Source organism: Callorhinus ursinus, unplaced genomic scaffold (genome assembly GCF_003265705.2).
Source record: "Callorhinus ursinus isolate GAN/ISIS: 27379988/994484 unplaced genomic scaffold, GSC_fseal_2.0 scaffold9, whole genome shotgun sequence".
In the NCBI taxonomy this organism is placed as follows: Eukaryota; Metazoa; Chordata; class Mammalia; order Carnivora; family Otariidae; genus Callorhinus; species Callorhinus ursinus.
In genome coordinates this window covers 39,137,443-39,158,260 of record NW_027397071.1, presented here as the reverse complement: position 1 = coordinate 39,158,260, position 20,818 = coordinate 39,137,443, and the positions used below count along the sequence as shown (strand labels likewise).

The following is a 20,818-nucleotide window of genomic DNA, read 5'->3' as shown; positions in this document are numbered from 1 at the left end:
GTTATCAGTAAGCTGCCACATCACTCCAAAAGACAGATGAAATAGTTTATACTCCAAGTTCTTACCCAGGGTATTCTTTTTGAATAGGTGTGCTTCTCTGGTGAATTGTTATCTGAATTAAAAGCTTCAAGCAAAGAGAAATGACAGATGTCAATGAATAATACCAAAGCCAAGTGCCTAATAAAACAGCATTATATAGCAAAAATAATTACTTCTGTTCTTTTTAAAAACATGCTTTCTCTCTAGGCACACATGTGCTAAAGATGGATATAACAACACCAAGACACACATACAAAGGTGATCATTCACATACAGGGTGAATAAAATTACTAAAGATCTTTGTGATGAAACAATGCATAAGATAGATTTCAACTCATAATAGCAAGTATAAAAAATTAATGTGTGGTACTAAGTGAAGTGCCAACAATAGATTTTATTAACAAAAGCAACAGAGAAAAAGCAGCAGTTTTATGCACCAAATAAATGGCCAAATCCCACACCACACATGCACACACATACACACATTCACATGAGCAAACAAACCCATGGAGCTTCTCTGAGTACAGAGCTTCTTTTAATTAAATGGCAGGTCTGTGTCTACTATGTCTTGCTTGCCTGCAGAGGGAGGCAAGAATTTAGTTTAGTAACCTGAAACACTGATGAAAGAACAGAAAAATATTTGTTGCCTGTATATATGACAGCATGTTTTTAGCCAACAGCATTTTACTTTATCATTGCCTCATGGGAAGTCCGAATTCACATGAAATTAGTCAATTAGTGCCAACCACGTCTGTGCACCTTCAATATTCATGCATGAAGAGGGTAAGGATAAATTTCAAGATCCATACTTTCTAAAATAGAAATTTTTTTGGCCTGTAAACTGACATACAAAGATTTCCTATTCTTTAGAAGTGGCTCAAATTAGGCTTTAGCATATTTTTTTTAAAGATTTTATTTATTTATTTGAGAGAGAGAATGAGATAGAGAGAGAGCATGAGAGGGGAGAGGGTCAGAGGGAGAAGCAGACTCCCCGCTGAGCAGGGAGCCCGATGCGGGACTCGATCCCGGGACTCCAGGATCATGACCTGAGGCGAAGGCAGTCGCTTAACCAACTGAGCCACCCAGGCGCCCTAGCATATTTTTTTTTTAAACAAATCCAAGTGCTGTGATAGAACAAGCCTGGCACTAGAAGCTCAGGAGAGGAGCTCTCGTCTTTGCTTGGCCAGCAACTTGCTCTGTTCATCCTCGATCCACTCAACATCTCCTGAGCCCTAATTTCCTTATCTGGCTCATAATCTTCTTGCACATCTCACAGGGTTATTCTGAGAATTAAATGAGATTAAAGTTAGAAGTGTTATATGAACAAAAGGTATCACTGACTTTATGTTTTATTCAAAGTGACACTTGCAGGTGGTGGTCCCAGATGGTGGCATAGGAAGACCCTGAACTCACCACCTCCCATAGACACAACAAATCTACATCTACACCAAGAGCAATTCCTCTGGAAGAACTGAAGTTTGATTGAACAGCTTCTGCACAACAAAGAATACAGGGACCACATAGAGAAGGGTAGCAGAAACAGAGACATGGTAATGATGGGAACCCCACTCCTGATGCAACTACCTGAAGTAGGGAGGGATATTACTGAGGGACCTGCACACACACTTGCCTGCCCTGAGGCACAGCAAAACAAAACAAAACAAAAAGTGAAACAGCAGTTTAAAGGGCAACTAGACTGTAAATTAAGGAAATCCATTTAATCACCCTGAAGTCTGCCAAAGAGTGGGGGAACTGCTGGAACTTTCTCCATGGTAAGAGGCACCAGCAAACACCATTGTTTATGTCCCACTCCACCTGGATAGCACAGATGGGAGCAGGGTTTTGGAGCTCTAGCTGGTGTGCTAGAGCCACCCCAGTGAGCCCCAGACCCCTAGTCCACACCAGCTCTAGCCATCCTAAGGAGCCATCCCAGCATGGTGAACCCCAGAACTACCCTCCTCCTTGACCTGCACTCAACCCAACCATTCTGCCAAGATCATCCCAGTGCAGTGTGCCCCAGGACCCACTGGAATGTGCATGCTCTAGCTTCAACTGTCCCAGCAGGGCAGCCCCAGTGAGAAAGACTCCAGGACCCCCAGCCCCGTGCTCACTCCAGCTTTGGCTGGCCAGCCAAAGCCACCAGGTACATGCAGTCTACATTAGGCATATTCCTACATAAGGCTACTTCTTCAAGACTGGGAGAGGTAGCTGTTCTGCCTAATTCATAGACATAAATTCAAACAAAATGAGGAGACAGAAAAATATGTTCCAACTGAAAGAATAAGATAAAACTCCAGAAAAAAAAAACAAAAAACTAATGAAACAGAGATAAGTAGTTTAACTGATAAATAGTTCAAAGTAGTGGTCATAAAGATGTTCATTGAACTTGGAAGAATAAAGAAAAACAGTAAGAACTTCAACAAAGAGAGAGAAAATATAATAACCAAACAGAAGCCACAGAGCTAAAGAATACAATAATTGAGCTGAAAAATACACTATAAGGAATCAACGGCAGATTAGATGATACAGAAAAATGGATCAGTGATCTGAAAGACAAAGCAGTGGAAATTACCCAATCAGAACAGCAAAAAGAAAAAACAAATTTTAAAAAATAAAAATATTTTGGGGCACCTGGGTGGCTCAGTCATTACGTGTCTGCCTTCAGCTCAGGTCATGATCCCAGGGTCCTGGGATCCAGCCCCACATTGGGCTCTCTGCTCCGCAGGTAGCCTGCTTCTCCCTCTCCCACTCCCCCTGCTTGTGTTCCCTCTCTCACTGTCTCTCTCTCTGTCAAATAAATAAATAAAATCTTTAAAAAAATAAATAAATAAAAATACTTTAAAGGATCTCTGGGACAACATCAAACATACTAATATTTGCCTTATAGAGGTCCCCAAAACAGAAGAGAGAAATGGGCAGAAAACTTACTTGAAGAAATAATGACTGAAACCTTTCTTAACCTGGGGAAGGGGACAGACATCCAGGTCCAGGAAGCACAGGGAATCCTAAACAAGATGAACCCAAAGAGATCCACTCAAAGACATAATTAAAATGGCAAAAGTTAAAGAGAAAATCTTAAAGGAAGAGGAAAAACAAATAGTTGCATACAAAGAAACCCCATAAAGCTATCAGCTAATTTTTCAGCAGAAACTCTGCAAGTCAGAAAAAAAGTGGCAAGACATAAAGTGCTAAAAGGGAAAACCTGAGACAAGCTAAAGCTAAAGTTCATCACTACTAAATCAGCCTTACAAGAAATGCTAAAGGGTTGGAGGTACCTGGGTGGCTCAGTCAGTTAAGCAGTCAACCCTTTGATTTCAGCTCAGGCCATGAGCTCAGTCTCCTGGGATCAAGCCCCACATCAGGCTCCACACTCAACAGGTAATCTGCTTGAGGATTCTCTCTCTCCCTCCCCCTTTGCCCATCCCCCTGCTCAGACTCTCTCTTTCTCTCTCTAAAATAAATAAATCTTTAAAAAAAAAAAAGAAATGCTAAAAGGTCTTTTTTAAGTTGAAAAAAAAAAACATAACTGAAATAAGAAAAATATATGAAAGAAAAAAATCTCACCGGTAAAGGCAAATTTATAGTAAAGGCAGTAAATCAGCCACCTAAAAAGTTAGTATAAAAGACCAAAATAGTAAAATCAACTATCACTACAATAAAAAGTCAAGGGATACACATGGAAAAAGATGTAAAATAAGACATCAAAAACATAAAATATGGAGGGGGAGTGGTAAAAATACACTGCTTTTTTATTGTTATGTTAATCACCATATATTACATCATTAGTTTTTGATGCAGTGTTCCATGATTCATTGTTTGTTCATAACACCCAGTGCTCCATGCATAACGTGCCCTCCTCAATACCCATCACCAGGCTAACCCATTCCCCTACCCTCCTCCCCTCTAGAACCCTCAGTTTGTTTTTCAGAGTCCATCATCTCTCATGGTTCGTCTCCCCCTCTGACATACTCCCCTTTTCTTCCTCTCCTGTTATCTTCTTCTTTTTCTTTTTTCTTAAAATATGTTGCGTTATTTGTTTCAGAAGTACAGATCTGTGATTCAACAGTCTTGCACAATTCACAGCGCTCACCGTAGCACATACCCTCCCCAATGTCTATCACCCAGCCACCCCATCCCTCCCACCCCCCAACACTCCAGCAACACTCAGTTTGTTTCCTGAGATTAAGAATTCCTCATATCAGTGAGGTCATATGATACATCTCTTTCTCTGATTGACTTATTTCACTCACCATAACACCCTCCAGTTCCATCCACGTCGTTGCAAATGGCAAGATCTCATTCCTTTTGATGGCTGCATAATATTCCATTGTGTATATATACCACACCTTCTTTATCCATTCATCTGTCAATGGACATCTTGGCTCTTTCCACACTTTGGCTATTGTGGACATTGCTGCTATAGACATTGGGGTACACGTACCCCCCCAGGTCCCTACGTTTGTATCTTTGTGGTAAATACCCAGTAGTGCAATTGCTGGATCGAATGGTAGCTCTAATTTCAACTGTTTGAGGAACCTCCATACTGTTTTCCAGAGTGGTTGCACCAGCTTGCATTCCCACCAACAGTGTAGGAGGGTTCCCCTTTCTCCACATCCCCGCCAATATCTGTCGTTCCCTGATTTGTTAATTTTAGCCATTCTGACTGGTGTGAGGTGGTATCTCATTGAGGTTTTGATTTGGATTTCCCTGATGCCGAGCGATGTTGAGCACTTTTTCATGTGCCTGTTGGCCATTTGGATGTCTTCTTTGGAAAAATGTCTGTTCATGTCTTCTGCCCATTTCTTGATTGGATTATTTGTTCTTTGGGTGTTGAGTTTGAAAAAAAATACACTGCTTTTAGAATGCACTTAAACTGGGCGCCTGCGTGGCTCATTTGGTTAAGCGACTGCCTTCGGCTCAGGTCATGATCCTGGAGTCCCAGAATCAAGTCCCACATCAGGCTCCCTGCTTAGCAGGGAGTCTGCTTCTCCCTCTGACCCTCCCCCCTCTTGTGCTCTCTCTCTCTCTCTCTCATTCTCTCTCTCTCAAATAAAATCTTAAAAAAATGCACTTAAACTTAACCAATCATCAGCTTAAAATAGACTGATTATATATATGTATATATGTCAATATATATGAGCCTGATAATAGCCACAAACCAAAAATTTACAATAGATACACAAAAAATAAAGAGAAAGGAACCCAAATACAACACTAAAGGAAACCATCAAACCACATGGAAGAGACAAAGAGAAGAACTACAAAACAATCAGAAACCAATTGACAAAATGGCAATAAGTACATACCTATTGGATGGCTCAGTCGTTAAGCGTCTGCCTTCGGCTCAGGTCATGATCCCAGGTCCTGGGATCGAGTCCCACATTGGGCTCCCTGCTCAACGGGGAGTCTGCTTCTCCCTCTACCCTGCCCCCTGCTCGTGATCTCTCTCACTCTCTCTCTCAAATAAATAAATATAATCTTTAAAAAAAGTACATACCTATCAATAATTACTTTAAATATAAATGGACTAAATGTTCCAATAGATAAAAAATAAGGCCCGTCTATATGCTTCCTATAAGAGGCACACTTTATATCTAAAGACATACAGAGACTGAAAGTAAAGAAAGAGAAAGATATTCTATGAAAATGGAAACAAAAAGAAAAAGAAAGTGGATGTAACAATAATTATATCAGACAAAGCAAACTTTAAAACACAGCCTATAACAAAAGACAAAAAAGGGGTCAGTCCAAAAAAAGGATATAACATTCTAAATATTTATGCACTCAACATGGGAGTATGTGTATATATATATATATATATATATAACATTAACAGACATAAAGGGAGAAATTGACAGTAATAGAATCATAAGAGACTTTAATACCCCATTTGCATCAATGGATAGATCATCCAAACAGAAAATTAATAAGGAAACATTGGCTTTAAACATGTTAGACCAGGTAGACTTAATAGATATATACTAATCATTTCATCCCAAAACTACAGAATGGACGTTCTTTTCAAGTGTACATGGAACATTCTCCAGGATAGATCATATATTAGACCACAAAAAAGCTTCAATAAATTCAAGAAGATTGAAATCTATCAGGCATTTTTTTTCCTGACCACAGCAGTATGAAACTAGGAATGTAAACTGGTGCAGCCACTATGGAAAACAATATGAAGTTTCCTCAGAAAAATTAGAAATAGAACTATCATATGACTCAGCAATTCCACTTCTAGGTGTGATTATCCAAAGAAAATGAAAACACCAACCCAAAGAGATATATACACTCCTAAGCTCAATGCAGCATTATTTACAGTCACCAAGATATGGAAGCAACCCAAGTATTCATTGATAGATGAATGGAGAATGAAAATGTGGTATATAAATGTGTATATAAATATATACCGTGGAATATTACTTAGCCATAAAAAGGAATTAAATCTTACTGTTGTGACAACATGGATGGATTAGAGGATATCATGCTAAGTGAAATAAGTCAGAGAGAGAAAGACAAATACTCTATGATTTCACTTAAGTGTGGAATATAAAAATCAAAACAAAAACAGACTCAGAGATACAGGAAACAAACTGTTGATTACCAGAATGAAGAGGGATTGGAGGGCAGGTAAAATAAGTAAGGGGGATTAAGAGATAATAACTTCCAGTTATAAAATAAATAAGTCATGAAGATGCAATGTACAACATAGGAAATGTAGTCAATATTATTGTAATGACTTTGTATGGTGAGGATGATGACTAGATTTATCATGGGGATTATTTCATAATACATAAAAATATTGAATCACTATGATGTACACCTGAAACTAATAGGATATTGCATGTAAAGTATACTTTAATAAATCTATATATGTAAAAATAAAAAACAAAGTGATACAGCCACAGGAATAGTTACAAAAACATATCAGAATTCTTGAGTAGTTTCACATTATCTCAATCCTTTCTCAACATCTCCTCTCAAGTAATGTCAATTAATTCCTCTCCTTAATAATGTTAATACATATAAATAATTTGTATTTGTGGACTCAAAATCTCAGTACCTGAATCACATTCTCTGAAAAAAAAAATGTATTGACTTCATGAACCTCTGAAGTAATACATGTCTGTTCAAATTGTCCATTTACAATAACAAGTTCTCACATGCTGAAAGAATTATTGGCCTGTCCTAATATTTAGGTTGGAACAAAAGAGAGACTGTGTCTACATAAACAGCTATAGGACTGCTCCAGTAATAATGTTCAGCCAGTCTAATCCACCATGGGCCATGGCATAGCAGTACTCTGAGTCACCAAAACAAGAGCTGGAAAATGTCTCTAATGTGTCCACATCAGTAGGCTAGAGATGCAAAATCTGCAAACTTTAAAAAAATAAAGTTTTTTTAAAAATCCCAAATTTTGTTTCCAGACTGTTACATATTTTTTTCCCTGTATGCTGAGGGGAAAATTTTTGTTCCAATCCTTTTCATTTATCTCCCAATAATTCATTTTTAATATTTCCATGAGCCAACAGAGCCATACAGAACATTTTATGATCCTATGTTGACAAAGTGACTTCATATATATGTGTGTATGTGGGCAATAAAGTTCTCTTAAGGTAAATTAATATACAAAATTTCCATTTCCCCCAAGGCTTGTCTTATTCTACAAATGAGTAAGTCTCACTTTTATAATTTTAATCTAGTCTATAAAAAATAAACAAGTAATAATTGATATTAGAAGGTAAATAATAGTCACCTTTAGGGGAAGTAGTAGTGATTGGGAGTGGCCACGGGAGGGATTCTAAGGGGGCTGAAAATGCACATTTCTTGATGTTGGTGATTGCACAAATGTTAAGAATCAACAGGTTTGCCCAGAAATTTACAGCTTTGACCAAGAAGGCTTTAAAATGGGAAATGAAAGTGGTGAGGTAAAAATGCTCAGTTAAAACTATAAAAATAGAATGGTTACTTTGGAGGACATGAGTGATATGGGAAGAAGACTCACAATGGAGGAAATACTCAATAATTTACATGAGAAATCCATTTATAAAGGAGAGGCAGCAATAAGAGTTATGACCTGAGAGGCCTATACTCCAAAGCACAATGGGTAATAAATATAAGATACTAATACAAGAAAATAAATGCAATTTTATTTATAGAATCAGTAAATATTTCTCAAATGCTGATCACATGCTTAGCCCTGAGTTACAGAGATGAAATACAGTGCATGAGAACCTCAGGGGCTGAGACCTACAGCCTAGTGGACAAAGCAGATTAGGGAGGTAACAATTGTGATATTTTAAATACTAATAGAGATACGTATGGGTTTCTGTTACATTAGAGATGAAGGATATCTAAATCAAAGCAGAGGGTTAGGGAAAGCTAATTAGAGTAGCTGGTCCTTAAATAAGAGGCTGGAGGCAAGACGTTCAGGACAAAGGAAATAATGTATTTTCAAACTTCATAGGATAAATTTGCAGCTGGATTTCAGAGATGACAATGCATATTTCAGTGAAAAGAAACCTGGATTGGAGAAAAAGCAGTACCATAAATAGAAAACTTGTAAGAGGATTAAAGGAGAAAGAAAGATCCCTGAGACTACTCAGGGCATATACCACAGACCACTTGACCATTTGGAGGATGTGAATGTCACACTCCTGATACAGATGTTTTAAAGGCAAAAAGGGAATTAAAAACAGATTTACTGAACATCTATATGTTGCTACTAGACATTGTGTTAAACACATTCACATATACCATCTCAAGATATGGTAATTATGAAGAGCTTCAAATAGCTATGCACCCCAAAGAAATCTATTTGCTAAAATTGGTGCATCTGATAAATTCTTGGTGTGCTTGATAAGAATACTGGTTTGAGGAGTGAAAAAGAATAAAGATACCTGCTCTCTGAACCCAATTTTGATCAACAAAGATCAGAAAATTAGTTAATGAAATAGAAGTGGTAAAAACATTGGGGAAATTCCAAAATGTTACCTTAAATCAGGGACAGGAATGCTAAATATAGCCAGACTTGCATTCTAAATATAGTCAGACTTGTTATTGGACAGTACTTTCAAAACTTTTCAAGTATGGGACTTCTTTTATAACATAAAACATGTTTTGTTTTGTTTTTAAAGATTTTATTTATTTATTTGAGAGAGAGAGAAATGAGAAACGGAGAGCATGAGAGGGAAGATGGTCAGAGGGAGAAGCAGACTCCCTGCCGAGCAGGGAGCCTGATGCGGGACTCGATCCCGGGACTCCAGGATCATGACCTGAGATGAAGGCAGTCGCTGAACCAACTGAGCCACCCAGGCACCCAACATAAAACATGTTTTACAGACCTTTACATGGTAGTTACATCAGTTAATTTAAAAAATAAATTAATAATTTATTTTAATAATAAATTTTAATTTAAAAAATAAAGACTATGTGTTGGGGGGCGATTGAACAAGCATTTCTACGACAAAAGCAAATATGATTTTTAGAACTTGCTTGAACATTTTTTCCCAAGAAAACAATTAGGAATTCAAAATAACATAAATATCAAGTACAGCAAGACTGTTCCCCATTTGAACAAATATTACCTACCTATAAAATCCACTTTAATATATTCTCAGTACAATCTCACCATTATTTTTATAACATATTAACAAAGTGATGTGACTAATATGCACATTTATGAAACCCATTCCTGGAGAATGATATGCAAGCTTGAATGCCTGCTCCTGCCAGCAAGAAGTGAACAATTTCTCACTTTGGAGAAGTGCATTACATCTTTGAGGCTAACCTGGGGTCATTTACTAAATGACTGGCACAAGACCACAGAGAAGTTATGTGCTGAGCTGTGACAGGAACTCATAAGCCTCTGGGTTCAGTGCTAAGTCCACAACCTTGTTGATGTGCTGTGGCGTGGCCTCAATAAATCTGGAAATGTACCCATGTAAATAAGCACAGGTCAAGTAGAAAATAAAACCCTTAAGAGATGGATTTCTCTCTAAAAATGTAATCCTACTTAAAGGAATTATTTTATAAATGAATAATGAAAAATTGACTCAAAATTTATTTACAACCAGAAGATTTTAACATCTAAGATGACTGAATGCAGTCCAAGAAATAGTACTAAAACCAGAAATCCCTTTCATATGACATTAAAAGAATTGAATTTACTTTGAACCTAGGGCCTCAATCTGCATCTGGGCTTAAAGCAAGCATAATTAATACAAGTTCAAGTAGAATGACTGGCTATTCCTTCATCTCTGCAGATAATATATTGACTTTTTGAGCAATCCTGAATCCAAGTTTTGGTTAGTGACTCAAATTGATTTAGATAAACATATTAACAGCTGAAACTTTTATCCAACAGTCATGCAATGATGATTTGGCACCACACACTGTACTGGTGTTCAGGTATGTGAGCAGAACAAGTTCACACCCTCATGAAGCTTATGATCTAATGGGAGAGATAATCAAATATGCACAGAAGTAGACATTACAAAGGGTGATACATGCTATGTAGAAGAAGTCTAGTGAGTATGGAATTGTATAATGGGGGTAGTGCATAATTACCCATTGTAATTACCCTATGAGTGAAGGATAAAGCAGTTGGGTAAGATTCTTGTGAGAAAGTCTGAGTAAAGTTAACTAGGCAAAGAGGGGTGAGGAAGGAAATGGACATCCATGGGATCATATTCCATATTTATGTTTCCCTTACATATTTTATGGCAGAAAAATTTCATTTTGTGTTATTAAAAAATAAGAAAATTTTCTATTAAAAAGCATTTGGCAAATTTGCCTACCTTATTTTTATTATTAATTTACTTGGGGTGATTACAGTATTCAGAGCTCTTTTGTCCACTCTCTTACTTAATTCTATTTGATCCTCATGCCAACTCTATCAATTAGGTAAGATAATATTGTTAGGCTCATTTCACCTATTAGAACCTTGAGCCCAAGGTAAAAGGATTTACTCATTGTCACATGGTTAGTTATCCATGAAACCAGAATTGGAATCTAGATCTTCTGACTCCAGGTCCAGTGCTCTATGAGAGGAAGACTCAGACCTGAACCACGCAAATAACATTAAACAGAAGGAAGAAATTCTATAGTGACTTGTGTAGGTGGCCATCATTTATAATTTTGAGGCAAATCTCATCATACAGCTTGAATTAGATGAACTGGCATAACACATTTCTCATGTGCTTGCCAATATATATGATTTTAACGGAGGAATCATGTTTATCAGAATCCAGTCATTTAGCATCTCAAATTCAGATTATTGTTAGATAATTTATTCATAGAACTCATAATCTAAGGATGCTGTAAAGTGCATCTTTGTCCGTAATTTTATCCATTTTTACTAGATAATGAGTGACATAAACCACTCTATAACATAAAAGCTTAAAAATAAAACATGCTGAGTTTATAAAAGAAATATAAGAGTGCTATTAGTAAACTGAAAGCTTATCTTAAATGGTATACACAACAAAAATATATGTCTCCTTGCATACATCTAAAACAATTCTAGTTAGATTTAAATTCCTAAAGATTGCCAACTAATCTTTTGAAAATGAATGCTATTCAACAATACTGATCAGTACATAAGTGGAAGTGCAGGAGGGGTCTAATCCACATACAAAGGGGAGCCTTTGAAGGGAAAATTATACTTTTCCTATTGCCTCTTCTCTTTATTGCATGATGAGTAGATCAAATCTTACCCTAATTTTTAAAGCAATAATATGTAAAGGACCACTAACCTATCATTTCCTATTCAAATTATACCTTGCCGCTATTAATATGAAAAAAATCTATTTAACCTGCTGGGGTTCTTGTTTACAGTCTCTTTTGTTACATGTACTACAACCAAATATCCCTAGCTAAAACTTAATAGCTCTATACTTCTTTGAGTCTAACCTCTGAACCCTTCAAAGCTAATCCACATTCTTCTACACTGGTCTTTCAGCCAATATTTTTCTGTCACACCAAGATCCTGAGGGTGACAACAACTATAAAAATGTGTTACATTTACAGGTGAGTCAATGTAGCTGTCCTGTGAAGGATCAGATATTCTACATGTGCTAAAGGAAATGCTGACATAGTGTCCATGTGAAAAATGAGACACAGACACCAAATGAATGAGCTTCTTTTCTATTTGGACTCCTTTCCCCTCTAACCTGAGATAATTGTTTTAATCTTTCTCCTTTACCAACAAAAATTTGGAACAGGATTGTTTTTTACTACTTAATTAGGTAATTAGTATTTTCAAACACACATTGTTGGAAAACATACCAAATGCATCAACTAAGCAGTTTGTTTCAGACTCTGCAAAGGTAACGACAGACTTTTTATTTAAATAACCAATTATGAATAAAGGTGAATTATTTTGACATAATTACTCAAGGCCAGAGAATTACACTGATTTATGAGGACAAACCCAGACCTTATGTCCAGTACTATTGGGGGCACCTGTTATAACTGAAAAGAAAATGTGATGTTTGGGTAGAAAAACTATTTTACCTTGTCTGAGTTATGCAAAGGTCTTTCAGATATATGATTCTTACAGATGGAGAGCAATTTAATAATAAAATTTGTTATAAAACAGACATGAATAAAATCAGAAAACATGCTTTTTTAATTACTGGAAGGGACTTTAGAAATTATCCAGTCCAATCTTCCAAGTATAATAGGGCCACTATGAAAAGCTCTTGGTTATTTCAAAAATTTTGTATCAATCTAAAATCTGAAATTTTGTGTCAATATTATTTTACTTACTATTCTTTTTATATGTAAAATATGAGTTCCTTATCTAAAGCATGAGTTTCCATGGACAGTAAGCAACAGTTTGGCTGTGAACTAGTTAAATCAAGGTCTAAAACTGTTCATTTATGTGGCATAAATATATGACTGAGCTGATAGATGAATGTGAGTTCTCTGGTAGACTGTGACCAGGACAGGTACTACGGATGGCTACTCACCTGTAAGTTTCCAGCATCCAGCACAGGATATGGCTCATAGTAGCCCCACAATAAGTTTTGTCAAGTTGATCCTTTGACCCTTCTTACAAGCTAGGTTAAGACTTCTTGAATAACCTTTTTCTCATATGGAGTATTGAAGCATATCATGTGTGTGAAATGGTTTTTTTTTTAAATTTTAAAACCTATTTCAAAGTGGTTCTAAGAAGCTGCTTCTTAGAAAGCTTCTTAGAATACCTCTCCCATTGCAAGTCTCTAAAATAGTTCTGTACATGGGAAGAATTGGGTGTGGCTCCATAAAGAATCATATTTGGAGGACCAGCCTATTTTTAGATATCTTCTTTGAAAACAATAAGGAATCTCTGGACTGAGCCAGGAAACATTTTCTTATTAAATAATAATATATAAACTAACATAACACTGTCACAAATTAATATAATGCTATGTATTAACTATACTGGAATTTAAAATAAAATTTTAAAATAAATTTTAAAAAGGAATAACTAACATACAATATTGTATTATTTTTGAGTGTACCACACAGTGATTCGATATTTAAATATATTATGAAATGGTCACAACAAGTCTAGTTATTGTCTATCACCAAAGTTGTTAATAATATTACTATCTATACTCTCCATGCTGTACATTACATCCCCATGACTTATTTATTTTATAACTGGACAACTGTACCTCTTAATCCCCTTCACCTATTTCATCGAACTCCTCTCCTCTAGCAACCATCAGTTTGTTCTCTGTATCTATAAGTCTGTTTCTTTTTTGTTTTGTTTGTTCATTTATTATGTTTTTAGATTCCACATATAAGTGAAATTATATAGTATTTGTCCTTCTCTAGTTGACGTATTTCACTCAGCACAGTATCCCCCAGGTCTACCTATGTTGTTGCAAATGACAAGACTTCATTCTTTTTATGGCTGAGTAATATGCCATTGTATATATATGTAGGTCTACACACACACACACACACACACACACACACACACACACACACATACACAATCCATTTATCTATCTATGGACACCTAGGTTGCTTCCATATCTTGACTACTGTAAATAATGCTGCCATGAACATAAGAATGCATATGTCTTTTCAAATTAGTGTTTTTGTATCCTTTGGTTAAATACTTAGAAGTGGAATTGCTGGGTCATATGATATTTCTACTTCTGATTTTTTTGAGGAAACTCCATGTTGTTTTCCATAGTGGCTTTACCAATTTACATTCCCACCAATACTGTACAAGGATCCCCTATTCTCCACATCCTTACCAATACTTGTTATTTCTTGTCTTTTGATAACAGCCATTCTGATAGGCATGAGATATCTCATTGTGGTTTTAATTTGCATTTCCCTGATGGTTAGTGATGTTGAGCACCTTTTCACATCCCTGCTGGCCATCTATATGTCTTCTTTGAAAAAATATCAATTCAGGTCTTCTGCTCATCTTTTAATTTGATCATTTGTTTTTTTGTGATTGAGTTATGAATTATTAAATATTTTGGATTTTGACCACATACCAGATTTATCATTTGCAATATCTTCTCCCATTCTGTAGGTTGCCTTTTTGTTTTGTTGATGGTTTCCTTCACTATGCAAAAGCTTTCTAATGTGACACAGTCCCAGCCAGGGAACTTCTTAATAGGAGGAAACATATTAGGGAAATTTCCTTTTTCAGATAGTCCCTTTCCTACGTGAATCTGCATTTGGAGCTGCTGTTCCATTAGTAACTACAACATCTGTCCTTTCCCTTTCCTTTCCCTGAGTCTACATAGGATGTGTGAGAAGCTGCTGCAGCAATTCAGAAGCACAAATGAGCAGAGCCAAGGTGAAACACATATTAAATACACTGAGAGAGAGAGGAAAGGAGAAAGGGAGAGGCAGCACAGAATACCAAAGCACAGTAGAATGAAAAGAAGCAGCTATAGCACTGAATGTAAAAGAGAACTTATGACCCAAGAAAGTTAAGGAGGAATGGAGGTGGGACAAGTTGCTCAAGCAAACAAAAGAAGGAATGCAAAAATGGAGAAGAAAATGGCAACACAAAAAGAGGAGGGGGAAAGCAAGAGAGCAAAAAAAAAAAAAAAGATTTATGTTTGGATGACTTTCACCCCAGTGAGACATCTGACAATAAGTCTGACCCACACACAAAAGAAATGATCTCAGATAAATAGAAGGCATGCCTTACAAAACAAGGTGGGAGCACACAGGAACACACTAAAACAAGGTGAAGAAAAAAACTGGGAAAGGAAAAATATAAAGCAAGTAAACTCATAAATAAATATCAAAGAAAATGCTTTCCAAACATCAACAACTGTGGAGTCACCATCTCTTTAAAAAGCCTATTTTCAACAATATCTTCCTATCCCTAAGTTCTCCACAATCAGCTAAGTACCTACACTAAGTCCAGGAAGAACTCTCAATTTGGAGTCCAGATGGGCCATGAGAGCTCAGCCATCATTTTGCCATCCCTTCTATTTTAATTCTCTAAGATTTCCCAAATATCATAAAGCAGTGACAGCGAGATTATTAAAGCAAGGGGTGCTATAACTACATTTTTATCTCCAGGACCCATAAATTCTAAGTTCTGATTCTTTTAAAGCAAAAGGTACAAGGCAGACATAATTAAAAGAAATTAATTAGTAGTTCTTGGTTACAAATTCATATGCTTTCACATGTGAGCTTTTGGTCATTATAAACCTCAGGATGAATGACGCTTATGAGAAGTCTAAATTCCAGGAAATATTCCAATTTCTAATAAATTTGGTATATAGATCCAGTAGAAAATTATGTAGCCCTTAAAAATAGTATTCTATGAAGTGCTTGGGTGGCTCAGTTGGTTAAGCATCGGATTCTTGATTTCAGCTCAGGTCATGATCTCAGGATCATGAGATTGAGCCCTGTGTTGGGGAATCCACACTCAGCGGGGAGTCTGCTTGGGATTTTCTCTCTCCCTCTCCCTCTGCCACTCCCCTCCCCTTGAAATAAATAAATTAATCTTTTAAGAAATAGCATTCTCAAAGAATATTTAAAGAAATGGGAAAATAGTCATAATATAGTTTTAAGAAAAAATATACTAAACTTTATATATCATAATGATCCCAATTATTTAAAATACATTACATAGGTATATATTAAATAATTTCTTTAGAAAAACTAAATTAGGTCCACACTGTAGAGTACAGCAGCCTACACTTCTCATTTGTAGCACTCACTACCATGGTTATTAATACCTATTCTTTTTTTTAAAATGTATTTAAGAGAGAGAGAGAGAGAGGAGCAGAGGGAGAAGGGGAGAATCTCAAGCAGACTCCATGCTGATTGCATAGCCTGACACACGGCTTGATCTCAAGACCCTTAAATCATGACCTGATCTGAAACCAAGAGTCTGATGCTTAACCAACGGAGCCACCCAGGCGCCCCTATTATTACCCATTCTATCAACAACCGTTAAGCTGCTTATCTTGTATACCTCAATATGTCCAGTGCCCAGCACTGTGATTGATCCATATTATGTACTCAATAAATATTTCTTTTTTTTAAGATTTTATTTCTTTATTTGACAGAGAGAGAGCATAAGCAGGGGGAGAGGCAGAGGCAGAGGGAGAAGCAGACTCCCCACTGAGCAGGGAGCCCGACATGGGACTTGATCCCAGGACCCTGGAATCATGACCCGAGCCGAAGGCAGCCGCTTAACCGACTGAGCCACCCAGGCACCCCTCAATAAATATTTCTTAAACAAATTAAGGAACAAAATAACAAATAAACAGAGAAAGACTGGAAAGAAACAAACAAAAAATGATTTAAAGTTGTTTTCTTAGGAGTTATTTGATAGAAGCAGTTTTTTCTTCTTTAAAAAAATCGTTTGTTAGAAAATTAGAAAACAATATCTTCTATAACCACAGGAAGTTATTGGTAACTCTTAACTGACTCTTAAACTAGAGAACAACCTGATGGTTACCAGAGGGTTGGTGGGTGGAGGGATGGGTGAAAGAGGTGAAGGGGATTAAGATTATCCTTCTCATGATGAGCATCCAGTAATGTACAGAATTGTTGAGTCACTATATTGTACACCTGAAACTAATATAACACTGTATGTTAACTATACTGGAATTAAAATTTTTAAAAAGTAACTAAGACATAAGTGCTTGATGTTATTATTTCCAGTAAACAAAATATAATAAATTTTTTTTTAAATAGCACCATGATAACTAAAAGAGATCATTTCCCACTTTGTATTATGCTTTCATACATTGTGACCAATCTGAAAGGGGGAAAAAGGGAGAGAGAGAGAGCGCACACGTTCTTTTAAGCATATGCTGTTTTTCAAATATCCATTGTTTACTGAAAAAGAAATCCTAACTCCATCCTATTTAATACAACACTGTTTTATGTTCAAGTTTGTTTGACAGAGAGAAGGGCCAAGGGTTTTTAAATTACAACTCAGCAATATATCCCCAAGCTGAGTTGTCCTGACATAGGGTCACAGAAGTTGAGACACAATAATACCCAACCCATTAACAGAAAGCTATCATAAATTCCAAATGTGATATATGTACAGCAATAAACTCTGCTCAGCCTTACACAAGGACACAAAAGAGGAAAAGAAAAACAGAGAGTAGGGGTAGCACCCAAATTTCAGACAACATGGTAGGCACACTCTGAAATGTTGCACTTTAGTTGGGGGAGGCAACCACATAATCATTCTTTTAACAACTATTCACAAATGGACTAGCTTAAAAAGCCAGCAAAACAAAACAAAACAAAAAGTCTAAGCCAGAGAAAAGGTGTAATCTCTGGAACTATATAAACATTGGGATGGAATGCAGAACTCACTGATGTAGGCATCAAGGATCCCCTGTCATTTCTAATTCTGTAAAACTGGGGGAAATCACAATGTCTCCATGTTTCATTTCTTCTTCTGAAATGTGGACATCTGCCTGACTTGCCTCTTGAGACTATGTTACAATGATCAAAGAGCTAATATTTGTGAAAATGTTTTAAAAACCATAGAATACTATAAAGCCTAAAATATCACACTTTGAAGTTAAAAATAGGTTAAGAATAGATGAGAACTCCCTGTCTTTCACATCCAGTCTCTTTTTTCTTTCCTGGTCTAGTATCTTCTGGAGGAAATGTGATTCTGTAGTGTCTCTCTGCTTTTCCTTGCAAGAACCTCCACAGCCAGCAGTGTTTACTATTTAGAATAAGAGAAACCTAAATAAAACTAGCTTTAGTTCAGCCATGCTTCCTGAAATGATCATAGTTAGGTTCTAAGTTGAGTTTAGCTGCTAAATTCCAGCCAGTCCTCCTCCTCCTGCGTTAGGAGAGAAGAGTCAGCCAGATTCCTTCTACCGTCCCGCCGTCGCTCAGACTTACTTGGCAGTAGTGGTGGAGTGACTCTGGCAAGTGTCTATGGATGATATTCTCCCCAGTCTGTCCTCTCCCCACTCACTAGTCCTGTGTTTCTGAGTTAGAACCTGTCCCCATATAAGCTGGAACTAAGCCACATATGCAGGGTTCTATTTCCAGAGCTTGAAGATGGCTTTCTTATTCTGAACAAACAACTTTTGAAACAGAAGATAAAAAGAGGGATCAACATTTTTGATGCAGTGACTTAAATTGTGTTTCCTTCACTTGTCAATGCCCCAGAGTCTGTTTGACTCCTGCTCTCTTCTTCAGTGTGTGAGTCATCAACATTGAGGAAAAGCAGAGAGAGCAGCTTTGGAAAGTAGAAAGAGGGAGAGGCAATCGGTCCCCCGTCGTTTGCTTCTCCTTTAAGCCCAGCACAGACCCATTAGCAGATGGTTATGATAACCCAATGTGAGTATAGGTGGAAACCAGTACAGATTGAGCACCCACTGTGTACCAGAACCTAAACTGCATGTTTTGATACATTGATTTCACACAGCCAATCCCATTTACAGAGGATAAAAATAAATAAAGAATTACTTTGGCAACAATCAAACAGATCCCAAATGATTACTAAAAACTCACAGAGAGAAAATATTTCTTTTCCCATTGTTTGCCTATTTAGCAATAGTGGGTACATGATGGCAGTACTTACATGAGGCAGCAGGACACATGGATAAGACTGAAGACAGACAGACCTAGGTTCAAATTCCTACTCAATTGTTTTTGGTCATGTAACCTTGAACAAGAAACATTTACCATTTACTATTCCCAGTAAGCTAAATAAGCAATTCTTTATCAAAAACTCACAGCTTAAGACAAATAAGCTAGAGGCGCCTGGGTGGCTCAGTCGTTAAGTGTCTGCCTTCGGCTCAGGTCATGATCCCAGGGTCCTGGGATCAAGCCCCACATCGGCTCCCTGCTCAGCAGAGAGCCTGCTTCTCCCTCTCCCACTCCCCCTACTTGTGTTCCCCCTCTCGCTGTGTCTCCCTCTGTCAAATAAATAAAATCTTAAAAAAAAAAAGACAAATAAGCTAGATAAGGAGGATGCTGCTATTACTACTCTGTACATTTATTATTTCTTTTTTTTTAAAGATTTTATTTATTTGAGAGAGAGCGAGCAAGGGAAAGAGCAAGAGCGTGGCGGGGTGGGGGGTGGAGGGCAGAAGGAGAGGGAGAAGCAGAGTCCCACTGAGCAGGGAGCCTGATGCAGGACTTTTAGAAATTTATCCTCTTGAAATAATAAGAAATGCACCCAAAGATTTATGCAAGAGTAAATAGATTAGAAAATTAAAAACAGCAAATAGTCAATTGCAAGTACAGTGATGGTAGGGTGACTATATAATTTGTCTTCCAAACTAGATGACTCCAGGAGTAAGAGGGGATGCTTTAATAATTTTGCAAAGACAACAGTCATAAATAAGAACTGCCCTGGACAAACCAGGATATATGGCCCCCTGGTTGTAAGGGAATAGGGAAATAAAGTATGCCACATCCTAATTATGAGATGGCAGACAGCCAGCAAAAATACTTTAAAGAATATTTAACAGCATAGTGAACTGATAATGATATAATACTAACTATAAAAGGCTGGATATAAAACTTATGTATCAAATTTTGTAATATATATACTTATAGGCTTTGAAAGAAGAATGGAAAGAAATACCAAATTGTTAACACTGGTTTACTAGCTGTTGAGATTACAGCTGGGTTTGTTTTTCTCTATATGCAAAATTGCTATAATCATTTTTTTAAATTATGACGGTGTCCTGCTTCTTTAGAAAGAAATACAAGTACCAGTGGATGAGGGAAAGTTATTCTTCACAGAAGAATGCCAGCTAATAAATATAGAAGAAATTATATATAAATTAGAAAAATCACAACTTTTACAATCCCTAATGATATAATTGTTTCAGGCAAGGAGTATTGTTGGACACTTAAAATCTTTAGGTGAGTGCTCGCTTCTGCAGCACATATACTAAAATTGGAACGATACACAGATTAGCATGACCTCTGCAGAAGGAGGACATGAAAATTTGTGAAGCGTTTCATATTTTTTAAATAATAAAATAAAATAAAATCTTTAGGTGGAAGATTATTGATTATTCACAAAATTTCAGGGTATTATCCCACAGAGTCCTTGCTAATTGTAAACAGAAAAAAAATATGCCTTCACAATGAAGAGATCTGGAGATTATCATGTTAACCGAATTATCAAACAACGTAATTTTAGTGGAAACTCTGGCATTACATGCCTTTTGTAGTAACACAATATGAGATAAGCACAATATTCTAGCTAAAAATGTTTAGCTTGAATCTAATCAAGCTACTAGATTTACTTTGATTTTGCTGGAAATCCAGAGACTATAAGAACTAG

General features: G+C 36.7%; 1 protein-coding gene and 1 non-coding gene across 16 annotated transcripts in view; one reads left to right on the top strand and one right to left on the bottom strand.

Annotated features, from left to right (window-relative positions):
- The window catches only part of SLC44A5 (solute carrier family 44 member 5), a 424,280-nt gene that overhangs the window by 261,322 nt on the left and 142,140 nt on the right, over positions 1–20,818 (bottom strand). The window lies entirely within an intron of this gene.
- On the top strand, positions 20,396–20,499 carry LOC112824258 (U6 spliceosomal RNA). Its single transcript, XR_003208372.1, has one exon. It is a non-coding gene; the product is annotated as a U6 spliceosomal RNA (small nuclear RNA).